The sequence below is a fragment of the Gallus gallus genome, chromosome 4, assembly GCF_016699485.2.
Source record: "Gallus gallus isolate bGalGal1 chromosome 4, bGalGal1.mat.broiler.GRCg7b, whole genome shotgun sequence".
NCBI lineage: Eukaryota > Metazoa > Chordata > Aves > Galliformes > Phasianidae > Gallus > Gallus gallus.
Genome location: NC_052535.1, coordinates 5930819 through 5958593, shown reverse-complemented (window position 1 = coordinate 5958593; position 27775 = coordinate 5930819). Strand labels below are relative to the sequence as shown.

At 34.6% G+C, this 27775-nt stretch overlaps 1 long non-coding RNA gene across 4 annotated transcripts in view; it reads right to left on the bottom strand.

The window, feature by feature from the left end:
* Positions 1-27775, bottom strand: part of LOC121110810 — a 55648-nt gene that overhangs the window by 9260 nt on the left and 18613 nt on the right. For all 4 annotated transcript variants that reach the window (XR_005859973.2, XR_005859976.2, XR_005859975.2 and 1 more), the window contains exon 2: positions 469-523. This is a non-coding gene — a long non-coding RNA (uncharacterized LOC121110810). The remainder of the gene's footprint in view (positions 1-468; positions 524-27775) is intronic.

Here is a 27775-nt window from a genome sequence, read left to right as displayed (position 1 = left end):
TTACTGTCGAAGTGTTGGTATTTCAGTTTAATAGGTCCATCAGTCCTAAAGTTTTTAACATATCAAATTACAACTTGAAGATTCATATTTTAATAGTTACTGGCTTTGTGTAGTATTTTTTAATTTGAGAACAGGTGTAGTTGCTCAGATCATGTATTCAGTGCAAACTCTTGAGAAGTGAAAAAGGAGTATAACACTTTTTTTCAATAGAAATATGATAACTCTTTCACTACTTTATTAGTTATCTTGCGTGATATTATTCCAATCATTAGCAAAATTATATTTCAGTAGACAATAGTTAATACATGACTGTTTCCCTGTTCATTGTGATGAAGTTCGAGATTATTTCATCAGTATTTTTCTGGCACCAGAATTGGTAAAATAGACTTTGTCAGGCTCTCTCAGTGCAATAAACTATAATTATTATTCTCATCTTCATAAAGCTCAAACGTGTTTCTTTTTCCTCACCTGACAAAATGACTCCCTCTCCCCCTGTATTTGGCACTTATCCTCATTGATCTACCTGTAGAAAAGAAAATTGCAATGTATTATTACTATATTTGCAGGTTCAACGATGAACAGTATACCAATGCATTTATCTGTACCTACAGCATATTTAGATGGTAAAAATTGACCCCTTTCTTAAATGCCACTGAACAACTCAAAAAGGCATATCCTACTTCAAAAAATCCTTCAACCTACAGCTGTCACAGATCTATCCAGCCTCACTTCATGAGTGCTGGCAGCGCTGTTGCCACTGAGAGTGACGTCCTTATGTTCCCTGAAAACAGTTCTCTAGCAGCACATGTCACTTCAATGGTTATTTAAAAGCCCCATCATGTTAGAAGAAGCAACTGCTGAAAGTTTTCATTTATCCCGTTCTCAGAAGAATACTTCTTCAGAAAAAAAAAAAAAGAGACTTTTCATCAGAGCATGAGCTAGTAACCATTTATATGTAATTTTGATTTCTCAGTAAATAGCAATCACTGAAAAGCATCTAACAAATAAAACTCAGATTCTATGAAGAGAGAAGAAGAAATATGTTAGTAGAACTAAAGTTACAAAACTCCCGCTGGTAAATTTCTAAGAAAAAATGGCTGCATTCCAGTTGCAAGCATAATCCCTGAAACAAATGCCCACGTATCTCTGCAGCTTTATTACTCCCTATTGTTGTTATTGTTGTTTTTTAAACATTTCTTCAAACATTCAGTTCAAATTGAGACATTTTCCTATAATGTGTAAAGTTACCTGTCAGAGGATAATTTACAGTTTTATAACTGTCTAGCCTCACAATTCCACCGCTTAAAATGCAAATATAAGCTAATAGCTTCAATTTTATGAAGCTTTTGAAAGCAATATCTAAACTCAGCCAACATGGAATTTTCTGTATTGCATTTTTATTTCATCTTCTTCTATATGCATCACTGTTTTTTTTTTTTTTTTTTTTCCCAAGGTGGTTTTGTACCGTGCTTCTGCCTTTTTTTTTTGTTTTGTTTTGGTTTGGTTTTGGTTTTAAGAAATTTCAATAAATGAGGAGGCTTCAGGGATGCTTTAAGCTTTGTCTTTCTGAATGTCTTTTTTCAGTCATCTTTCACAAGAAAGAGAAGTCAAGAGAAGCATAAAATTGTCTGAATACACAACAGGCTGCTGCTACAAAAAGGAGATACATACACATTACCTTTGCAATTTATAGATAGCGATGGGTTAAACCACAGCAGAGAATTTTTAAAGGTTAGACGGTGCTCTACCTTAGTATCTTTCAATGCTAACCATAATTTGATCCTCAGATAGAACACGGAAATTCTTTAACCTTCATTGAATATAAATAACAGCCATAGCCCTCTAAGAGAGAAAGCAAGTATTTTGAGGGTTGTTCACTGAAATTTACTTTAGACCGAATACTGTGTGGTTCTAAAAATATTAATTAGGAACTCAGCCACAAATGCATAAACAGTAATTAAACTAAGTGGAATAGTGAAATTTAAGATACCTCATTGTACTTTAATAATCAAAACAGTATCAGTGAACATCCAATCAAAGCAAAAATGGTTGTCCAGTGATGGGTCCTTCATTATTAGAGAAGTATAGTCCTTAGTGAACACCTTCCAGTTTTTGTAAGGAATGGTTTCATTATGGTGCTTTGCCCATTGCACATACTTTGAAATCGCAGTAATTATAATAAGCACCAACTGCAGTAGTTCTCTTAAACAAATATGTTTTCCAACTTTGATACATTATTTCCATTTAAAATGCTAAACATGACCAATCAAGGCAAAAAGAAAAAAAAAAACACAATAGAATCTACAGTAAGAATGATACTTAAATATAAAAACAACTAAAACAGAGTGAAAGCAATGTATCAACCTTACTAGAGCAGTCTTTAAAAAATTCACAGTAGTACATATGAGAAATCATTTGACAAGGTTCTTTTTCAGTAAATATATTTTTAAAAATTATGCTCTTTTTCATTTGTTAAAAAACCTGGAAAGGCAAGTACAATTATGTAGCTTCCTTAAGAACTATGCCCAATTATTTTTTTCCTTTAACCATGTGAGTAATTCTTTGGCAATAAGCCTTCAAAATTAAAAGAATGAACATTAAATTATGTGCAGAACAATTTAACAAAGACTGCTCAAACAGCACACAGGAATAAGTATCTAAACTTAGAATTTTATTTGGTCTCAGAATTTTAAGTTATCAGATAACATTCCATTAATTGCTGAATCTGTAGGTGTTCTGTTGCTAAGTGCTTCATACAATGCTCCTTCCACAGATACTCCCCATATTCAGATTTCCATTTAACAATTTAAAGAAAATTAAGCTCTACAGGTTCTTATCACATCATTTTAAACTCCAGATAGACAGCTTCCATGTCAAGAATACGGCCATTCATTATAAGTCCACAGACAAAAAAGCCCAGGTCTGTTCCATTTTCCACTGCTATCTTCATTCTATCACTGAGAAACAAATCCACTTCAGGGCTTATATTGAGCAGAAAATAGCAATAATTAAACAGTGGGAAAGAGAAAAAATTAAATAACTCAGCTTCAACAACAACAGCAAACAACAACAAAACATAAGAATACTGATATGTAAGTCTAGGTAGTGCAAGCTTTCCTCATCATATAATAAGGTTCCTCAAAAACATCAAAATACACCACCATCTAAATTGTATTGTGTGTCTTGACAAAATAGAAGTCACCTTGTAACACATGATAACAGGACGATCTTTGGCAGTGTTTTGAGCAGCTGTTCATTCACAAAACACAAAGACTGTGCTGCTTCTACACCCCTACAGAAAAGCTATAACAGTGCCAGCAAGATATAACTGGAATGGAAGTACTTAATGACAATGTCACTCTAAGATATGTTAAGTAAAAACGGACTTCTAACTAGGGATAGAAGTAGCCCAGTAGCATAAAAGGTAACCCAGTTGTCCATCCTTAACATCATTAGGAAGAGGTAGAAATTGTTCAATAAAAAATAATAATAGATCATTTGAAGACTTTTAAAAGAAACTAAGCGGAAAATTAGAGTTGTACATATTTAGTAGTAAGACACTTAAACACTTAAAACTTAAATGAACAATTATTTCTGATCTTGAAAGAGCAAAGCTCTATTATTCATACTATCAGGGACCATTATAATTACGTTATAATGAGCCACCTGCAAACTTTCTGAAACTTTTTCATTTCTAGACATACTTATAAGTCTATTAATGCCAAAAAACCTGAAAGCTGGAGATTTCAGGAAGATTATAACAGAATCAGAGAGCTTCCCACTTGTATAAAACTGGCTGTGAAGTCACACCATCACTAAGAGTGACAGGAGATCATTACAAAGTCAGGATGTTTCATTGATGAACACGGAACACTTTGGTGGTCTCATTTGCTTGTATCATCTGTAATGCTAATTGGCTCCTGTCTTGGTAGATTCAAATGAATTTAAGTAATGAACATGGAGACTGAATTGCATTTCAATCATTTTGTAGGTAAAGCATTTACATCTTCATAACCAGCCCTGGAAATTCTTTTACGGTTTCCAATTTAAAGAGAAAAAATCTCAAATCTAACACTGATGAATCACTGAATTTCACATTACTACCTTTTGTCTAAACTAATATTCACCCCTTCTTTGAAATTCACACAGAACTAGTTTTACCTCCATCCCACTGCCCCCCCCCACCTTTATTAGAGAAGTATTTGGAACAGATCAAACTATCCCTGGGTCTGCAGAGCAGGGATCAGGGTGGATAATACCAGTGCTCCCTGTAAAACTGTTTGAGTGGAAAATCTGCAAAAGTAGCAGTCTTCCTGTTGTCATCATAAAAAAGAAAAAAAAGAAAAAAGAAAAACAAGCAAAAAAAGTTCACATTATTTCTCAAACGACGACAAAACGTTTTCACCATAAATAGGGTTGGAATGGCATTTTGACATTTATGCAAATGTTCAAGATGAAAAACCCTGCATGAAGTGGTAGGTACAATAAGAAAGCTTGTGTCAGGAGACAAATGCAGGAGCCCAAGTCACAGGGAACATCCATCTGTGTTTGTTGAGGGTCTATGGACTGCTCAGAGTGGAGAAAGTTTCTACAGGAATGAAATCTGTGCAGGAGGATGGTAATTCTAGATACAGGAACAGGTGAGGAGAAAAACTAACTACTCCATGCTTGCCTGATCTCACAGGTGGCATTTTAGGCACCTGAGTCATTCCCACAATAAATAAATAAATAAAATAAATAAATAAATAAATAAATAAATAAAAGGGTAAAAAAATTCCCACAAAAAAAAAAAAAAAAGGATAAAGGAAAAAAACATCCATAGGGCCAGCAATCAGAAAATCGCATTTTCCAGAGATACAGACAATGTGATGATTATGTCTCTACAGTTGTAGACCTGGCTTCTAGAAATGTGAAATTCAAGTTCGAACGAACTCATCTATTAACCATACAGCAGCTAACCTAGCCAGCTCTACATTGTTTCACTTTGCATTTTCAAGAGATTTGTACTGTGCAGAGTAACAGCTCCCAACTTCTCTAAAATCCACTGAAGTCTGAAAATAAAAAAGGAATTTTTTAAGAACTTGCAATTTTGTTGAATCCTTCCACAAATCTACCTAGTTACTGTAAAGACGTTTTCTGTACTACATAACTAACTTATATTATAATTAAAAAGCAGATCAAATAGCATCATAATCAGATAGTGTCTTTAAGTGAGATGAAGCAGCACCTCTTCATTTAGTTGGGGAGAATAAAACAACCCCCCCCCCCCCAAAATGATTACCCTAGACACATGAGTATCTCTTTACAAATCTAAGCTTTAATTTCCGTGTTATATTGTACTTGGTAAGGATGGAAGCTGTGTAAACTATTTACAAGATTGCTATCATTCTCAGTATGAGAGACAAAGTGTTTTCAATTTAATTTAATGCAAATTCAACATTTTTGAGATCTAAGTATCAAGGACCAATTTCATAATCTGTGTAAAGGACTAAGTAATGTTATTATATCCTCAACTCAGCATGACCATTTTTATACCACACATTGTGCATTTTTTTTCCCTGAGTTCTCTCTTCTCTGCCCTTTAAAATTTCCTGAGTTTATAGGTAAATAATCTATAGCTCCCTTAACAGCCATAGATTATTATTCACCAGGATTTTAAATACGAAGAAATTTGTACAAAGAAATCATTTCAAATTGCATGCAGGCACACTTAGTATTTGTGCTAGAAAAAAAAGCCTTACTCAATAAAAACTACCACAATGTAGCTGCCTCAATATTTTAAATTCCAGTTGCGAATGCTTCCTGCAGGATATTTGCACAAGTAGAAAATCATTATAGGTGTGTTAGCTTTATTGGATGTCCAGAGTCACAAAGTCCAGCTGAATTGCTTTACAGTGCAGCTCTTTTTAAAAATTTTACTTGTGCACTTGTCTTCAGGGCTTGCAATATAACTGAACTAAATATTAAACAGGAAATTTCTAAGACATTACGTGAATCAAAGTTACAGATATGACCACACTAAGTCAATTTTCCTACAGTTTTCAAAGGTATATCTTGAGAAAAAGAAATGAATCCTTCATTTAAATATATATTTGAGTAATGAATTAACATGAAAGAAAATCAAAATTGTGGCAAAGTCCACCATTAAATATGAATCAAAGTTGCTTAAGAGATGAAAGAAAATCCCCAGTCAACTTCATCTTTTATCAAGGCTAATTCAAATAGTGAGTTTAGCAGATCCATTTAAAAAAATAGTCTCCCACTACATAGAATAGTAGCAATCTTTAAAAAACTATATTGCCCTTTTAAGGTTTTGAGGATATAGGTTGAATTATGTCTCTAGTACAGAAAAAGAAGCAGCTTGAAAAAACAAGCAATTCAAATAAAGTTAAAGGATTTTTTTTTCTTCTTCATGTCCCCACAAAAATCATGTAATTAAATTAAAAGAAGATTAGTTTGTTCTGTTTATTTTTGCTGGTTTGCATAATGACTTCCTCATTGAAGGCTTACACTTTTGTGATTTTTGTGTCTTATAAAGACAACCCTAATTGTTTGCACATGTTAAAAGAAAAAACTTATTCAAATTATGTTAAAGCAATTAAGTTGTATACTGTTGACATTCTTTGTGGGCAGCACTTCAGCCTCTTCATAAGATCTCAATCCTCTATTTCTATACTACAAATTATACATCTTGAAACAACTTCTAAAGAGGGAAGATTTTTATTAAATGTCAGGGGGAAGTTTTCCACCAAGAGAGTGGTGATTTGCTGGGCACAGGCTGCCTGGAGAGTTTGTGGATGCCCCATCCGTGGAAGTGTCCAAGACCAGGTTGGACGGGGCCCTGGGCAGCCTGATCTAGTGCTTTATCTAGTGGTTGGCAACCCTGCCTATTGCATGGGGTTTGGAACTTGGTAATCCTTGAGGTCCCTTTCAAGACAAGCCATTCTGTATTCTGATTCAATATGGTACATTTAATTTGGGATCAAGTAATCAGTGGTGACATTTTCCTAATCTTGACTTTTCTTATGGTAAAAGTCACATTCAGACCTCAGTGCTCTCACTGCTCAGCACACGTACTGTTAAGAAGAAACTAATTCCAACACACTTTGTCAAGGACTGCTTTATTAACAAAATGGAGAGTCATCACATTGTTTGAGTTATGGGACTTGTAACATCAGTCATCTAAATTCAGCTAAGTGCTACTGCAGATGAACCAGCATTTATTGTTTCCACTTTTTAGTCACCAACGTATTATTTAAGAAAAAATTTTCAGCTTCAGCCCAGCTTCAACATAGTTGATATTGTGAAAATTTCTAGATCATACAAAGTTTCAAGGTAGCACCCATACTGAAAACGCATTTTTCTTCTGCTTGCTCACATTAAAAAGCCATAGAATCATAGAATGGCTTTGACTGGGAGAAACCTTAAAGATCATCCTGTTCCAACCCCTCTGCCACAGGCTGGTTGACCCCCACTCGATTGGGCTGCCCAGAACCCCATCCAACCTGGCCTTTAATAATTCCAGGGAAGGAGCGTCCAAAATCCTCTGGGCACGTATCAATAGATTTACAAAAATTAGAAAAATCCACCCTCTGCAATAGGGAGACATAGCTCCACTAAGTACCTTGAAAAAATGACAGCCACAGATAAAATTCAGGATTAGGAAGAAATTTGCAAATACTAACTCTTCCAAATATGAATTTAAACACTATTATACAAGAGGCTGGTAGTAATGTTCAGCATGATCTCCTCACATTAGATGACTATAAATGCCGTGAAACACAAAGAATTAAAAGTCCCATTATATTGTTACACCAAATAATTTATTCATTAGCACTCCATGTCTATTAGAAACTCAACAGCAAAATTATTCCACCATATATAGCTTGAATATTAATTATTCAACAGATATAGTTTCTAGTCCTAGGTAGACATCACAGTGAAACAAAAATACCTAAATAGTAGGTTTACTGCATCAATTTTGCCTGATACTGCTTTAACTCGTAAATAAACTACTTGCAGCTTATTGCTGAGCATTCCTATGCTGTACAGAAAAACACCAGGCCAACAAACTCAGATATATTCAGTGAACAAAAAGCTTACAAGAAACATTTATCAACCTAGAACTGTACTGAACAATAAATAATATAGAAGAACATACTCTACATCCATTGACTGAATAGAAACTGCTGTTACATACCTTATCACTGCAATTTTGAACTTTTTTTTTTTTTCCCCAGAGGGAGAGCAAAGTCTCAAAGAAATTTACTGGAAATGCATATGTTGAGGTCCAACATCATTAAGGATTAGGGAATTAAGACAAAATCAGGGACAATAAATATCAAAATGAACCAGATACGCAAACATAGTATAGGGCCTAAATTCTTAGTATATAACTTTGGGTTTAGAAATAACTGTTTTCTACACTGTATGCACCAGCCTCATTACCAAAAGCTGTGAAATGGAAAGATTAAGAAAAGTAATAATAAAAAAAATCAAAATCACTATCTAACTTTATATCTGCTATATTACTGCATAACTTTCACAGCATCACAAAAAAATGCAGCCGTTCTGTACCCCAGAAGTTTTAAATCCATGACTTGCATGCTACAGCTTAGAAGTTCCATAGTAGAATCCCCACTTACTGCATATTAGCCTGTAAAAACTCGAGAAATAAATTTGGAGATTAAAGAACCTAAATTAATTTCATATCTGGATAACGTTTTGTTCATTATATACAACTTCTTGGCTCCTTTTATCTGCAGCCTTTAACTGATCATTTTGGCAGCATCCATAGACAGAATATTAATTGTTCCAGGACAACATTATTTTCCATTTCATGAAGTGACTGGCATTGCTTCCTTTATTTCTTTGGATAAGATAATGTATCCAGAAATATGGTTAATCCCAGGGTATTTAGTTCAGAAAAACTTTGATAGTGTTGATGATGTTTTGAATGGTGAAGTCAGCAAAGAGAAAAGTTTTGATTATCATGCGTTAGAAAAACAGTCTTGATGCAATATTTTATCTTTTGCATAATATTCACTTCATATTTCAACTTCATTATAGTGACAAAGATACCTGTATTCAAGTGGGTTCTAACTTCCAGCCAAAGTTAGCTACTTCAGAATGTCACTACACAACAAGGCTTTAAAACTACTCCTATTATTTGTTCCTTAAGACAGACAAGCAGAGAGACAGGCGTAGAGGCATCTGTACTATAACTATTAGATGTGAAGAAATGCCACTTTCATTAAAAACCTAAAGCTAAGTAGCCTCTATTTCATAAACAAACCAGTCTGGTTACAGCTGAAAGGAAAACTATAATCCTGAAACTAATGAGATTTCAGTAAATTAGTTCTGTTCCATACTGACAGAACAAAGAAAATTCTTGCTACTCAATAGTGTTTAAAAAAAAAAACCAACCAAACAACTACAAAAAACACACAACCCAATAGAAATCTCAGAACTCCTGAAGTATAAATCATCTAACTCCAAAGGCTAAAGCATTCAGGTTAATTAAAAACAGGTTTTTCACAGTCAGAAGGTGTCCTGATTCAAATCACCTGATTGAAAAGAAATTCCATCCCACATATTCAAAATATATAGTTTACAGCATTCAACTCCTGCATATAAGTGCTGCCATGACAACAACACTGGATGCTGGAAGTGAGTTAAATAGATCATATTCTGTAGTTAGATGCACTGTTCTGACATCCAAGTATAATAATAATTTCAACTTATATCTAGTGACAAATCTGCAACCCTAAGAAAAAAAATCTGGAAGTATTAGGACGTCCCTAGCCCTATTATTACAGTCCCTAACCAGCTGCTGGCATGCTCATGACGTCATTTACTGGATCTGCTACTGCCTGAGAACTTTTTATCATGCATCTTATCTCTATTAGCTTGGTCCAAACAATACCAGAATGCGTAGTAGTAGAACTTATGGTGTGGGCTCATAGGGGCAAGACTTAGGTTGCATATAAAATTTCATGAGATTTTATCCTAATTTCTGACCTCTGGGTTGTAGCCAGATCTTTCCAGATTAAGGAAGGAAAACAAACCCCCCAAAACAAAAGATCTTAATTTCTTATCCTTCCTCTTTTAAGCTTTTCTGATATGAAATGTTAGAGGTAAATATATCCAAGCGAGTCATGAAGTTTTACAAGGCCAAGTAAATAGTCAGCATATTAAGATGAATGACTGAGTCAGTTAAACTTTGTGAGTCAACAGACCTATGGTAACAAAACAAAAACCACTCCCACTCCCTACTCCCAGAAAAAGAAAAGCCCCGAAATTATCTTGCTGGTATACTTGCTATCCTAAAGCATTAGAATTATGGATGTAAAAATTGTAGCAATAATGGGAGCTGGAAAGGACTATTTGTCTTTGCCCTGACCTGGTGACAGCTTGAAGTAACCAAGTATATAAAGGGCTTCTCACCATGGAGTTTTTATACCTGATCCTTAACTGCTGGCTGAAACTAAAGTACACACACCAAGTTCATTACACCCCCTCTGAAAAATTTGTTTACAAAAACAACCACCACCACCAGAAAATATGACCTTGGAACATGGCTGCCACTTCTTACGTTGAAAATCAGTTTTTCTCAGCTAAAGCTAACTGATTCTTTGCATCACAACAAATCTTCTTTCTAATTTGGGTCAATTAATATAAACAAAGTCTCAGCCCAAATTAATTTACAAACTAAGGTGGATTAAATTTTAAGGGCTAAGTTATAAGTTTGCTCTATTGTAGTATAATAAGGAGTGAAGGTCAGATGAAGTTTATTCATATAAATAGTAATAACATCATTATTACACCTTAAATGTTAACTGTTTCTGATGGGAAATAAATTTCCAGATACAATTTAGAGCCTGTATTTTAGTGACCATATAGCAAAGTCACTTCTTTATACTTCTTATACCTTACTATGATTCTGTAAGCTATCTTTTGTGCTGGAGTTCTGGAAAAGTTGTATGGTTACCTGATAGCTGCAACCTAACAGAGATAAGTTTGGTTTTCAGAGATGACAGGTCTGGAAGGTGCCCTACTGGACCATTTAAGTACCATTCCTTCCCTGGGGATCCTTTTGACTTACTATTAAGCTTCTCAGTGCAAATAATAATTGTCCTGTCTACATGATACTAAATATTCACAGTTATTGTGATGCTCCAGAAAGATCCACACAACTACTGTCCCAGACCTCCATATCCTTTAATTGTTATTACTATAAAAAGATTGGTCTCAACATGAATAAAACCCATATTGGCTGGCAACTTTAAGATACACCAAGAATTCACGTAGTTTATTAGAATCAGTGGGATTCTATTCCTTTTTATGCTGGTATTCAAAGCAGCACTGTCAGTAGCACAGAAACAGTTCAGTTGTCTTGAGGTAGAAAATTGCATTGAGCAGACACAGTGAACAATGGTGACCAAAGCAACCAATTATAAATTGCCAAGTGATCTCTGGAAGAAAGCAATTACAACAGTCATATAGTAAGATGATTAAAATCCGAGCTATGAGACCATATGACTAGCTTTAGATCCTTACTATTGCATCTCCAGATATCAGTAAGCACTATATTCATAACAAGTCATTAGTTTAGAAAGTCCCTTCTTTACTTACTTCTTCCAGTTTAGACTGGTGCATATACAACAAGCCAGAGCTAAGGATGAAATGGAACATTTAACTTCAACACCTCCTGTATATCCTTAGAGTACTGTTTTTTTTCCCCCTTGCAACTCCTGATTATAATTGGTTTGACCAAAACTGAGCCCTCAGATATCACACACTATGTAAAACTCTGATACTATTGATGAAATGTGAAAATAACACTGCCTTACACCAAAAAGATGGTTGTAATCCATAGCTGCCACATTTCACCCACTTGTTTGAGTACAACATGAATAAACTCAAAGAGTTAACAATGATAATACAATACTCTTTGAACTTCATTCCATATGGCTGCTCCCACCATAACAGATGGTGTAACTATTTGTTTTTGGTTTACTCCTGATGAACTGTTTTCTGTTAAAATGTCTGTGGCTAAACAGTAAAGATGACAGCTGCCCATTCCTGTTCTCCTTTCCTTGCTGCTTGCTGTCTTAAAGCTCAAGAACTGATAAAGGAGGAGATTGCTCATACACTGCAGGCTTCCTGATTGCCTTTTTTCCCTCCCTCTTTTCCAGTGCTCCATAATGCAGCAGCTTTTCTGAACCACATAGACTTGCTCCAGTTTAGGAACAAAGAGCAGAAGACTTGTGAGAAGAGCTAAGGATTTGCAAATAGGAGGAACCAATCCAAAATTTAGCTGCAGAACTCAAACTAAGACCTTCTTAGTAACTTGGAGCATTTTCGTGCAGGTTTTTTGCCCAGATGAAACTACGTGTACATAAGCATGTGCATAGCAGGCTTCACTGACCTTTCGTTCCTCCTTTCTTCTTCTCTCTATTACCAGTGACAGAAAACTACTTTTTAAAATCATATCAGAAACTGTTTCAATACTTTTTTTTTAACAAATTAAAAACCAAATAAGTTTATTATATCCTTTCATAGAAAAGTGATTTTGGAATTCTATCATCCATAGATATTTAAACTAATGCTTTTTGACATTATTTAGCAGTAAATCTTAGTTTTACTGTTTCTCTATTATGTTTTTATATGCGACTGACTGAACTACCACTATCTGATGCTGTCTGATCTGTGTTTGATAGGGCATGATTGCAAATGTTCACTTTGGTTCCAGAAGCAGCTCAATAAAAGAAAGAAAAGTTTTAGAATTTCTTCCAGAGTAAGTCTCTTATTCCTTGACTATCAACAATAACAACAGATGAAAATAAAGCAAATATCCCTCTCCTGCTTGTAATCCACACAGAACTGAGGAACTCAGTACATTCACACAAAAAACCTTCATACTAAGAGAAGCAACTGCATATTTACCATTAAATCAGTAAAGTGTTGATTATCGCAACTGATTATCTATGACAATTTATTTTCACTGTACACTGCCAGTAATCCTACATACATCATACCAGAGGTAAATTAAGACTCTGCAAGGTGTTAAGTGCTTATGACAGCACATACACCATAAGCAATTTATGTTAATACTCATTCAAAACACAAGATCCACTTACAACATCGCCATTTGATATAAAAAAGGGCTAAAGAACATACAATAAACCTGTGAAAGGATATACATGTAGTGATGACAGGAATTTAAATATAAGATCTCTTCTTGATAGCAGGAAATACAGCACTGCATGCAGTGCAATGCACTTGGGCAGCAAAATGTGAAGAGGAAATTCCACAGAATTCAAAGGTAGTGAGGAAAGCAAAATGAGATGTTCTTTAAAGAACAATGAAATTCTGTCTGGCACAATGAAATTGGATTTTGGTCTCCAGTGCACTACTAAAAATTTCTGTTCAGACATTGAGAAACTGTGACTAAATATAAGGGCTATTACTGTGAATAGAATGAACATGAAAAAAAGATACATCAAACTAGCTCTATTATTAAAGCAACATTAAAATTAAAAATTAGCAAGAATGCCAAGATCACATTTTCTGTGAAGAGATTTTCCTAAAATGCCTGAAGTTACTTGAGTTTGTTGTTTATTTGAAACAGAATTTTCTGTTGCTTCAGATAAGGATCTTGTCAAAGAGGAGCATTTAATTAATGATATGACACTCAATTTTATTTTATTTTTTACAGATATTAAATAAATGACTTTGATGTTGCTTCAGAGAGCTAGGCCATTATGTACTCCTGAGTATTTTCTGCTGTATATTCTTATTAAGTCTTCCAGCAACAAATCAAATGGCCACAGGAAAAGATGAATTATCATGTTTTTCTAAGAATGGGAGATATCTGTGCTACTGACACAGGAACAAAGAAGGGAAATCACCAGAGTCCTCTATTACAAGTCAGAGAAAGCCTATAACATTCTGCCCACATTTCCAAAGTTTAAAATGAACAGATACTTCTACACCAATGACGTTAGGTGCACCCAGATTTGTCTGCCTTCATTTTAAAGAGAGCATCAAAACTCAGACTTTACTTTGAAGAAGATGTTCTTTAAGCTTAAAGTGAACATCTTGAGTTTAGTTTAAAACTTCATTAGAACCTTAAAAATTAATGAAAACAAGCTCTGAAATTCCTATTTTTGGAACTGTATTAAAAATGCTTTTTATGACAGAGAATACAACTTAAATGCTATTGCATGTTTTACTTGGACTATTTATATTGGTTTCCTCGTTAGTTAGCTTTTTGGAAAAAAGCTGAAAGATTGAACAAGTAGTGCTTCCACATACGAAGACATGCTCACCTGTTCTTTCCATATACAAATGCATGGGCTAAAGTTTTTTTTTTGTTAAGGATGATCAAGGTAATTAGAGCAGATTTGGGTAACGTCTTAACTTCTTCTTTGTTTCGCTCAAAGGTAAATTACGATACTCAAAGAATTTATGATAATCATTCAAGAATTGATTTGTAAATCATATTTTTTAAATATAAACTTTCCTAAGACAAGGAGGTCAATACCCAAACCATAAGCAAAGGGTAAACTAAGAAATTAGTATTCAGTGACCATATAAAGACCCTGGTTAAAAGACCCACATTAAGGAATAAGTTAACTTCTTTGCCAGTATAAAAATAACAACAAACTCACAGATGCTTCACCAAAGTTATACCACTTGCATTTCATGCTTTTGGAAAAAAAGATACTGTTTTCTGAATAATTTAGTTCTAGGTAGATTGTGTGCCTCAGGAAATACTTTATGATTTAAATCTCTAACTGGCTCCTCCTCTGTAAAGATGAGATTCATATTTAATTCAAGCTATCCTCCGTCCCTTCCTTCTCCCCCACAGAAAGGGCATTCTGGCTGTGAAATATCACAGTAACACAGCAGCAAGCAAGAGCTGTGATCCATTACCAAATTGTACTAGGATAATGGATACAAGCATATTTCAGCTACTTATCAAATGGAGTGGTCTTCACTGAATTTTCAACATGATTTATTCTATAAAATGAAGATCAACCTAGAAACAGGGGGAACAGAGAGCAATCAGTTAAATAAAATGTGACAAGAAAGTACACTAATTTATGATGTAAAAATACATCTTGGGATTATTTCAGCCACTTTTCAATCAAGTCATTAACTTCCATTTCTTCATAAGACTCATTTAAAAATCATTCAAATGCCAACATAAAAAATGAAATAAGAATTATGTACTGTTGAATTATAAAACAATCTCCTTAATGTGTAAAAATCAATTTTGCAAGCAAGGTGAAATTTGTGCAAATGTGTGTTTGGCAAGTAAGAAAACATTATTCAGTTTTCCGACTATTTCTCATGAGACCTTAAAATTATTGATCATCTACTTACTTGAATTCATGTAATTAGCACAGCAGGCAGATAACCCATGCTTCACACCCCATAGCAGCAACCTGTCCTATACACAGGTTGATGTTACTCTCTTGGAAATGAGAGCCTTTTTCCTGACTGCGACACAGTAGGGAGGGTTTACTCTTACAGATCCCAAAATCCTGGAGGCACACGTGATGTGGTGCTTGGGTGAAGCATTTAATAATGGTGTGACTCTAGCAGCAATGAAAAATAGAAATGCTCACAACTATTGACGCTTCACTGTCAAATACAAGTCTTCACAAAGTTTCCCTATCTTTAAACTGTGCTCTTACAGCCCCAATATTAACCTCCTTCAGGAGTATTGAATCAAGTATTTTGACTACTTATAAACACTTCCAATACCAGTTTGAGTCTAAAGATTTCATCATAGCTAGAGAAGTCACCTGTAGGTTATGTCACCTTGATTCACTCATAGAACTTAGGAACATGTAGTCCCTCTCCTTTTAGATGCTACACATTCCTCTTCACCAGGCATTTTTCCCTCACCTTTTAGATTTTACTTATTTCAAGAAACTAGGTCACATACTTTGTAGAGGATCCATTTTGGCAACTTTGCTTAGATATCTCTTTTAAATCTCCCATTATCATAATTTGATGCTTTGGAATAACCTTAATGTATGAGTATTTTTATATTTCAAATAGTCTCTGGTTACTCCCTAGGTTCTTCATCGGATTTCCACCTTAGCCGAACAGGGAATTTCTTCCACTCAACACTGCCATTTACCCTCAGGCACAAAAAACAGATGAAGTTCATGCTGCATTTGCTATAGTGTTATAGAGTTCTGTATGCACAAGTTAAGCTACACTACAAAACACTGCAAAACTGTCCACTTCTATTTTAGGACTTCCTGGGTTGAAGAAACTGATTCTGTATTACATCAATATGCGGCATAAGTATAATCCAATTTTTGAGTCTGTAGCAGCCTTTACCTCCTCCAAAACACTCTATGGTTAATCAAGAATGGCAAGCTGGGCACACACCTGCCGCCTGTTTCAATCAGGAAGAACTGATATCCCACTTTTGCTTTGAATTGAATTGCAACTTCAAATATGAAGTAGTAATGGTGCAGCATATACAGTGAGTACTAATCTAGCTGGATGTAAACACATTTGCAATTTTTGCAGACAGTGAAGGAAAAATAGATATGCTGAAGTGGATCAGTTATTGTCAGAATTATTTCAGTTACTTATTATGTGCAATGCATACTGTCACTAGGAAGGTTATGTTTCCTTGGCAACTATCAAGTATGTTGTTAATGTCCCTTAAGTATTTCTGATCAATAATGATTTGAGTCTTTTAAACATTATTTTTAAACTATCTTTCTGGTTAGTTTAATTCTTCCACCAGATTGTATTTTTAATTGATTATTGTCAGTTAACTGAGCATATTTATGAAGGAAAAGTTTTTAATCTATATCTTTGTTCCCCTTAGAGACGTCAATGAGAAAAAAAGAACCTAAAAGAAACCTACTTAATGTTTTATGACAGAAATCTAGAATCAAATTGAATTAAGGTAAGCACCTAAATTAAATGAAAAATACTAATTCCCATTCATGTGTTCCTCTGTCAGATAATTGCTACATTGAGAACATAAAGTGCATGCACTGTTTTACTATAGAATAAGGACAACGATTGCAGATGCTGAAGTGGAATGATAAAGAGAATTGCTTTAAATTCAACTGGCTCCCAAGCAACCAAAGAATATTAGCTAGAAGTTCTGAACACCTCTAAGGTTAACACAGACTACAGCCTACTGAAAATTAACACTTGAAATGTTTAGTTAAAAATAAAGTTCCATGTTTGCCTTACAAGAACAAAAATATGTAGTTAGAGACTCTCATGCATGAAAATCTCAAATGCATGTTGGAAAATAGATTATTCTTGATAAGCAAGAAAGGTGATAAAGACTTGAAGGACAAAGAAAATATGATTTTACAATATTGTTTGTGGGTTCAAACTTATGAACAATTTAATTTTGTTAGTCACCAATGCTGACTAATTAAAAAACAGGAAATCAGATTGACATTAATATCTGTGAGTGTACAAGCATGCATAAATTCAAAATAATTGTGTTTTTATCAAAATTATCACAAACATTCTTTGAAAGCAATTGGAAAAAACAACAGAAGCAATAGGTAGTAGCAGGCAGCCATGCTTTAACACGAGACTCTTCAGACACCAATGGGAGAGAGTTTCTTTTCCTTCTCTAGTAGTCTAGCTATTAGTAAATAGCTGGACCATTTTTAATAAATCTCATAACTTTTGCCTCTGTGTTTTACTTGCCTTGATTAACATGAATTACAACTGCCTTGTTCCATTTTAACAACAGAAACCAAAGAGCCTGCATACACTAGTACTTCACAGTGAATGCTATAAATCTCAGTGGTCAGCCTCTTCAGAAATTTGATCATAATTTGCTGATTCAAGACTCTCCTGTCACCCTCTATATTATAGTGTCCTTGAACACTGCTGCCATCCCTGTATATGCTTATCCCTTCAGTTATGACAAATATACCTCAATTTGTGTCACACTTCATCAGTTATCAGTTTCCTTTCTTCAGCATCTTTTCACAGCTGTTATCCAGGTAAAACCAAGATCTCATTACCTAACTTTTCTGCTGACTTACTTCAGGTTTAATTTTGCCAATTGTTACTTTCTTGCAACATACACCTTAACCTACACTGATGCAAATGTGGTAATCTCCACAGCTTTTTAATTCTACCTCTATACCTTTACCATAGATAATTGCCTTTAACGCAGCCTCCAAAGAAGCTTCCATAATGAAGTTGACAATGCCTCATGTAATATCTCTTCTTATGTCAGCAGACAAGAAATAGCACTAAATAACTTTGCATATGTAATCATGTTATTTCTGGAATTAAATCAGACTTCGGAAGTGTCATTTTTTTCTCCACAATAAAAGTAAGAAAGTGTCAATTCTAAGACTCTTACTAAAGATGAGAACTTTTGTAGAATGTTCCGATTTCAGCATTTTGCTAATATCATCCTCACAAGAAAAGTTTTTCACTCTCATCACTGTAAGCTTCAGTCCCAGATGGGAAATAGAATAACAATGAAAGATTGCACAAAGTTGAGAATTCACAATAATGCTGACAATGACCATAATAATAAGGTTTCTTTCCTGTTAACATTAGGATAAACTCCAAGAGAATATATTGTATGTACATTAAAGTCAGTATCCAGAAAAACATGCATCTATTTACAGAGTTGTTAATATTTTCTACTGACAAGCAGTAGTGGGAGAGAAGTGTACAATAATACTTGCTATGACAACAAGAAAATTTACAAGGGAGTTGCAACAATTTCTGTCTGTTTAGGTCTGTTTATTTCCTTAATACCAAGCATTCAAATATCCTACACCTTCCCAGATGAATATCCTTACTGGTTTTGTGTAATGTGCTCTTTTTCTGCTGTCTAACAACAAATCAAATTTAAAATTATTAACCATTCAAAGGAATTAAAAAAACTGAACCATTTATTTTAAACTTAACCTCTCCTGATCTAGCAGTAGATGCCTATACCATACTCAAAATACTGATTATTCCTTTTGCCCTTAAATGACTGGTATGACATGCCTTGTGCACCTCAAAACGCAAATACAACAGAACTTCACTTTTTAGTTGCTGTATATTAAGTTTTTTTAAGGGGGACATATTTAAAGGGGAATGATATGATTCACTTGAAAAGATGAGTTTTTTTGTAAAAAGTAATCTATAACTAAAACCACTAGAAGGCAGTCCGGTTATTTTCTTCAGAGCTGGTACTTTTCCTCACATCTAATGCTTTGCTGTCTTAGAATCTCAGCCAAAAAATACTTTACAGGAAAAACGCAGCAATTGGTTTTTGCAAGCTATAAAGGTTAAAATACTTCTCTAAAATATTCCCCTTGGAGAGTTTGGAAGCAACCTTTTCCTCCAAAATTTTATGACAGCTGGTAAGGCAAGTAAACATATGTGGTTTTTTTATATTGCCTAAATAGAAATAGCTGATCTGACTTATTAACACTGTTTCTCTAATAACATAAACAAGAGTTTCCTGTAATTTTACCCACCTCTTACTATACATTAGCAACACCTGCTTTTGCATCTGTATGAAGGATCATGTAAATGATTTAGAAACCATGCTTTCAAATTTATTAGCTTAGTTTGAAACTATTTCTTTAATTAGAGTAAGAATTATTAACCTAGACTTTTAAGGCTAGAAAAACAATAATAAATGTTAAGTTCTGATTAAAGTCATACTTGTAATTATCTGATTCACAAACTAGATGAGTTCAGTTATTTCTGTTTTGAAGCAGATCTTAAGAGCTTTGTTTTCCATAAACCTAGATTTAAAAACCAAGGAGGACTGAGTATAGAATAGTTAATCCATGAAAACCCTGACAAGACTAAATCAAGAAACCTATGTACAAAGAATATCCAAATAATAATATATGCAGTACATCCACAGAACCATAAGAACTAGCCACAGATTTAATACAATATAACAGGAATAAAGAAGAATATTTACAGTTAACTGGAAATCTTTTGCAAAAGTGAGTCTATTAAGTCCTTCTCATTCTCTAAAATAAAGAAGTACTGCACACTTAGACCTTTCCATTTATATAGTAATCCTTCTTGCTGTAGGTAGCAATTGAAGAGCAACACTAGAGAATCAGAACCCCATTACTGTGCCAAAGTCAGTTCATGGTATAAGTTTTCACTCATGGACACAAGAACAGTTCAAACTCATGAGTATGCTGGCTACATCCAGCTCTCTAGAAGATACGGTATGTATGGAAGGTTATTGACCTAGTAAGCAGGAGAGTATTCAGGCACTCATCTACATCATAATTTTCCTGTAGTCCACTTAGCTCACTGCTGAGTACAGGCCAGAGCCAGTACATGCTGCAAGAATGCAGAGAATAAACAATAGGACAGACTTGATTTACTCTGTTCTTGCAAGCCACATGCCAACATTCAGAGAGAGTGTTGTGCATGTAAAGGCTGTATGGCTTAAAATATACAGTTAATATTAAATGAGGTGCGTTCTTCTCCTTTCCAGTAGTTTAAGTCCTGATCTAGAGTACTCACAACTTTATATAAACCGAAAGCTTTCATTCCCTTTTAAACTACAATGATTGCTAGGAAGATAACAGATAACCAGAAGCAAGTTCAGCAGTTTTACTACAGAAGTTCCAGTATTGATCAGCACTTCAAGCTACTTTCATAGCACAAGAACAGGCTTTCCAAGGGTAAATGCTGAGCCAAACTACGCATAGCACATCCTCTCAGAACAGTTCAACATCTATGTTCCTATGTTATTTTTCAGGCATCCCTGAATTCTTCCTGAAGAATTTTCAGCCCTCTAAATGCTTGCAGATATCAAGTATTAAATTGAAACCAGTGTTACCTTTCTCCCCATTTTCTCTGCTTCCCTCAGAGAGTCAAGCATCACAGAACAAACCACAGGCAATACTCTCATAATCTTGCACTTTGGCAGCCAGCAGAACTTTCTGTACATCTTAATGTTAAATGAGATTAATAATGTATGAGATTGTCATTTGATGTTTTAGGAGAGAGATTAAGCTATGTAAGAAGAGAAGCAAGAAACCAATTTATCACCCTCAAAATTAAGGGCATGTTTACTTGTCCAGAAGTTAAACGGGTGAATGTATTTATGACTGCAGGCTATCCCAGAACTTTCATTAGTTAGTTCAAAATTCTATCCAGAGAGTAGTCTCATTGCTTCTTCCAAACCATGAAATCCCTAGAAGAACCAATAAGATGTAATGAAATACCTGTTTTTCACACTGCATAGAGAGACAGAAGTAACTATGTTAAGGCTTATAGCTAAAAGTAGTAAAATTAAGATTTCACCTTGGATGTCTTAGGATGAAATTAAAAACAAAGATACAGGATTACATGAAAACTGGATGGCCTGTACTAAAGATGACTGAACAGGACAATTAATTATCAATAAAAACATCATTTATCATTAAATGATAATTTATCATTAAATTATCAATAGGACTGTAAAAAAAAAAAAAAAAGAAAAAAAAAAAAGGAGTATGAGACAACAACTAAAGCTTCAAAAAAACCAGCAAAGGAACTGAAATTTTAGAAGAAATTATTAATTGTGCAGCAAATGATCCCTCTATTTAATAGTTCCACAGCATGAAAGACAATACTTCTTTTAGTTTGAAGTCAACATTTGTGGTCTTAAGAATAATGGAAAGGGAGTGAAGTCAAAATATCCAGCAACGCTCTTATTTTCTAGGAAGATTAATCCCAGCTAACTCCAAATAAAAGAAGGCAACAGCAGAACAGACCTTAATAAGCTTTTTTCAAGCACACAACTTAAACTGAAAAAACATTTGCTAAGTTCTCATCACACAATAAATTGGGACATTGAACAAAAATGTTCTTACTGTAATAGGAAATAAAACGAGCCCCCTCCTTCACAACGAAATTGCTGGTTTGCTGCCAGCCAGAGTACCCTTCTACCTCAGAAGAACAGAATGAATGGTTTTCTTCTTGTACTGCTGAGAAAGAAGTAGTTTTGTTTTTCCAGTATTACAGTGCTACCAGATAGAGTCAAGGCAGATTTGTATTTGCTTTTTACTTCACATAATAAGTCAAAGTTCTGGATTCATCTCAGTATGCTCTTCCACATGCAAAAACATTATTGCTTGATTACTGCTTGATAGAGATCTCCCACTGTATTTACTGTCTTCATCACACAAAACACTATTTCCTTCTTTGCTGAAGCCTCACAAAGATCCATGAAAACAAACATGTACTGCAGATGTTATACAATCAACTTATAGACTTCCAATGCAATACTGTTCAGATACTATCTACCTCATGGACTTCAGCATCTGAGATTCAAGAACTGCTGTTGTGAATGCCATGTGTCCAAAAGCACCCACCAATCAATATCAGCTTATGTTTCTCAACATATCACTCCAATAACCAATGATGTGAGAACTCAAGAGTCAACAGAAAGAAAAAGGGATAATGACAGAAGAAAATGATAAAAGAAAAATACTGTTGAAAATTGAGACAAAAATGCAGCAACTTAACCCACATTTCAGTGTGATATCTGAAGAATGAAATTACTAAGAAAAACTCTTAGGATACAAAGGCAGATGAGGCTGCAGATCTTTGAATTATAGTGTGCCAAGACAGCTCTTTCATCTTGCAGCCTATCTATAGTAATGCTCTACAGTTTTACAAGGCTGTTATTTTTTACTCTCCTTGTACAGTTCTTACCATTCTACCTTATGGTAATGTGTAAACTGCATTAAAAAACCTCAGAAAAACCCAACTTCTGCAGTTATTTGCAATCACTAACAGGAGTCATTCCACTGCCTTCCCTTTCTGATAATTTCAGTAAGGCTTGTCAGCAATGGTCAAACACTATTTATACCACCATGCCTCCTGTCTCTGTAGCTTACCAAAACTAGGATGGAAGACTATATGTTACTTCAATTATATCTTTACACATGCTAACCACTGCTAATGTTTTGTGACTGGACAAATGCTTTCTTAGCCTCAACAAAAAATTATATTCAAAATAGAGCACCAGATATTGATAGTAGTAGGTACTGATATGAATTTAATCTGTTTTCATCTTGACCAAAGGGCTGTTTCCAACAGGCACTCGAGCAGTCCCAGGAACATCCCCGTACGCTATGGATAAGTGCGTGGAATAGAAACAGCAATTCAAGCTTTCTTATATATGTATAATAGCTATTTTAAATGCAGGTTGTCCTATGATGACTGTTTCTAAATTAAACTATTATAATTTTGACAAGAAAAGCAATACCTACCCATATGCCAAGTATTTTAGCAATTCCTCATCACGCCTAGCAGAAAGAACGTGTAATGCAGTATTCCACCTCCAGGGACTGAGTGAAAACAGAGGGACTAAAAATAAGTTACATTAAGCAACTAAATCTGATCTATAAAATCTGGCAGAAAAACCTCGAGATAACTCAAGTTGGGATGCTCTGTTCTGCATTACAAACAGAAATACTTTGGTCACTTACATTAGTTTTAACGTTTATTCACCAAACACATTATCTAGTTTTTCTTTTTTTCATTTTCCCAAACCTTCAGTTAGTTACTTCAAGTACACAGTTTGAAGCCTAATTATTTTGCAGCTTTATGATCATCAGTTAGTTGAACCCCCACCTACCACCACCCTCCCTGAAAGACAAAGTAGTGCAATATCCCAGAAGTTCTAAACAACTAGAAAGGATAACTGAAATCCAGTAACATATGCAAATACTGACATGCACAGACATCAGTAGTATATCTTCATACAGTTCATTCTAAGTCATCATATTTTCCTGTAAAAATATTATAGTGGTATACCCTGTACGGAAAACTACACTGCAGATAAATAAAATAACTGCAGTAACGTACCTACATAAAATCATCAGACCAACATCAAATACTCAGCAAGATATGACCACCATGGAGTATTTAACTGGTACTAGGTCTCAGTGGATAAGAGGAGTCTCTGCAGAAATCTCTTATTTAGTAGACCATCTTGCATAGTCATCTAATCTTGGACAACAAAAAACCCTCAACACAGTATCATTTTGATCCTATTTTTGTCCTAGCTCCATTACAACCATGCAAAATTTAAAAATTGTTTAAAGTAAAGTTTAAGTTCATAGTGCTTGTATCATCATAATAACTGGCTCAAGTGGTTGAGTTGACATTTGTGGCCAAGTCAGCAATTTTTTTCTAAATGTCATTTTTTGAAGGTCATTTCAGAACAGATTCTAACTAACAGCTGTATCAGGTACAATTCCTACCAGTTCATGTGGTTAGCTCATTTGTATCATACCTGCTAGGTTGTTCTAAAGTTAAGTAACTGCCACTGACTTCAGTGTACTAATCAAAGTGTTGAACAGAGACTTACTCTTCTTTAGAAACTCCTTTGAATCATTGTCACTTGCTCAAAATTGAAACCCAGTCACCTTTTGAAGTGCTGAAATATTCCATGGAAAATCATCTACACCATCCACTTAGAGTGATTTGATTACACTGCTTTGGCAAGCATACTATACTCCACTTTCCTGTGGTTTATCTAATGCCATTTGTCACTTTAGAAACCTGCTCTGAGTACGTAAAAACTTTGTTTTAGAACCTATTAAGTTAGTAAAGTAACATCACTACTGCTGAAGGCTTTCCCTTCTATTAAGTTGCACAGCCAGTTAATTCATTTCACTACATAATTCTGCCTGTCACCTGGAGAATTACTACAGTTCCTGAGACACATCAAGGTATACTGCTCAGGATTTCTTTCTCCTGATGAATCTTTTTTTTCCTAACTTCAGATCATTGTAATTTCAATCAAGAAGACTGCTAACCCAAGTCTAGAAATTTTAAAATATTCAAACCCTACAACAATTGTGCACTAATACTAGTCATTCAAAATAGCTAAAGATAAGAGAAATATTATAAGACTGAGCAGAAACCATACTATTCTACTGTATATCTTACAGTGACTCAATAGAGAAGAACATTTTAAATAAATACTAGCATTCTTGAGCCATAAAGCACCAGAACAGATGTGATACTGGATACTTTAGGGGTTTCAAATTAGGTATTACCAACCTCCTGTTGCAAATATATTTTCATAGTTCTAATGTCACTCACCCCTCCTTATATGGAAGTTTGAGAAAGCATTTGAATATGGATTATAACAAATAAACGAACCCTAAATATTCAGCAGTAAAAGAAGCAGAAGATGGTTTAGTTACCAAATGTCAGGAAATCCTATTTTAGCAGAAATATTAAGTGCTCTGCAATGGTCATTTTGCTGGCTACTCAAGACAGTGACGAGAGTTTTCAGAGAAAACTTCCATCTTCAGCTATCCGTATTTCTCACCTGCCAATGAACTTCACAAATTCACCGTAGGATATGTTAGCGTCCTTGAGAGTTTCTGTCAAAGTACGCATTTTACTGTTTACTCACAGTACCAGCAATCAACCTTACACTTGTTATGACAGGATAACAGTCAAACAAGGGAAATGCAAAGGAAAAGGCTGAATTAACATACAGTCCTGTATGAAGACTTTCAGTAGACCTCAAGGCAGACTACCTAGACAGCCTCCCAGAATCTCAGATCAATTAAATATTAGAACTTACATCTTAAAAGTGAAAAAAAAGTCTGTCATTGAACTACTCAGCTACAAAAGTGAAGAATCTCCAACATTACACACGATAAAGGCAAAATGGCATATTTTAAAGAAAGAAAAAATTGTGGCTTAAACACAGAAGTCTCAACCACTTGAAAGAACACACTATGATATGTAAATGCTTTGACAGTGTGAGGCTTTCATGTATAAGGCAGTCAGACTGTACCAGTGTCTTTGAATGTTCATGTTAATTAGACTTTCAACATTGTTAGTAGCTTTTTTCCACGGAGAACCTAGTGCAAGCAGAAGTTAAGCATCTGTTTTGTTATATTGAATAGTGTGACTAACCAAGACATTTGTGCACTTTTGGTACTAACTCAGAGAATGAGACCTGTGCTTAGAAGTTCTTAGAAATTAAAGGAGCACCTGAATTCTCCCTTATTAGAATTACAAGGTTAAGCTGAAAGATAAATTTTAAATATCATTCAGAGGCTACATGGTTTATGGGTTTTGCACTGGATAAGTGTTCATTGCAAGATTCAAATACCTTATTGCACACCATCTGTTATGTACTGCTAATACTTGCATTATTGTTACTAGTAGACATGAAATAGCTTAAAATATTAATAGGTTTAGTATCTTTCCACTTTCCACAATGAACCAATGTAATTTTAGCCACTCCACAAAAGAAAGCTATTATGATGCAGGTAGAAGATTTAATCCTTCCTGTATAAGAGATCCTCTTAATTCAGTCCGGAGAATTGGCTAGCTCTTTCTCGGAATATTTTTGCTGCGTGCTTTATAAAATAGTACCTACTCCCTGTGAGTCAGCCATTAGAGGGCAGCATCACATCCCCAAACATAAAATAACAGCGTAATTCACAAGTTAGAACACTTCATGATTCAGTACTTTCCCAATTAGCTTTTTAAAGCTATGACTTATTTATATAGGACAGCATAGATGCTGAAACTACTGAAGAATGCTGCAGTTATCTCATCGAGTGATGTTCATCATTGGAGCCTGTTGAAATACTTCCGCATGAGGAAGGAATGATGCATATAAGGCAAGCTTCCACAAGAGGGTGGTAATTTTGGCATGAATATTTTAATTCTGGCCAAGAGTATTCTCTATTCTTTTCAAATAAATGTATAAATCTTAATTATTTTCTGATCACAAAAGCAATTAGAAATATTCAGTGAAGCTAATCTATAACTGTTCAGTGCTTTCCCGTTTTCATCTTAAAACTGGAATTTGGAAGCATAATTAAGGAACGTCTCCTTGCCAAATAAATTAAAGCAGTAAATTTTGCTCAGAAATTATGTTAAAGTAAGAATTAGTAAAATGTATCTCACAGTACCTGAATCTCAGATATTCTTTGGAAAATACAACACTGTACAAACTACTGTAATATTTTTTTCGTCAGATTTCTGAAAACCTGTTTTTAGCATTTTTTAACATTGCTTCTTTTATGACAGGAAATCTTGAAGAGAAGACTTCACATATTTCCCGACTAATCTCTGATGAGACAGCTTTCTTCCATTCTTAAAGGAGGAAGAAAGGGAGAATCAGCAAGTAAAACAAAACAAGAAAATGATATTCATTCCACATAACATATTTAATTTGATCGACAATCTTTAGCCTGTCATTGACCAAGAACACCCAAGTAATGTTTGTTGGAAAATCTACTCTAAGCTGCTGAACAGTTAATTTGCCAGTTTTAGTTTTATGTACAAAATCAGCTTTGTATCAATTTTCCTTCTTTATATGCACTCTATAGATATTAAATAAGCCTAGCTTCCCATGCAAAGTGCTTGTTGTTTTTTTTTTTAACAGCAGTTTTCCCCAAGAGTTTTAATAGGCTGTTTGTTCTGTCTAGTTGCCCAAGGAAGAAAAGCTATATTCCCAACTCAGAGATGATATACTTAGCTATGGATATTTTATTCCCCAGTGATCACATTTAATCTATTCACCAGTTTACTCACTAAGCGATAGTCAACACCCAACCCCCACCCCAAACCTATGCCATTAGGAAGAAAGTGGAGAAGAGTTCTAAGAATTTGGACAAGAAAAAATGGATATTTTTACTGGTAGTTACAGTAAGAATAAATCCACATGGAATTATCTCATCACATTCCATACAAACCAGTATTTGCCAAGGAATCTTTAAATAACTTAGCT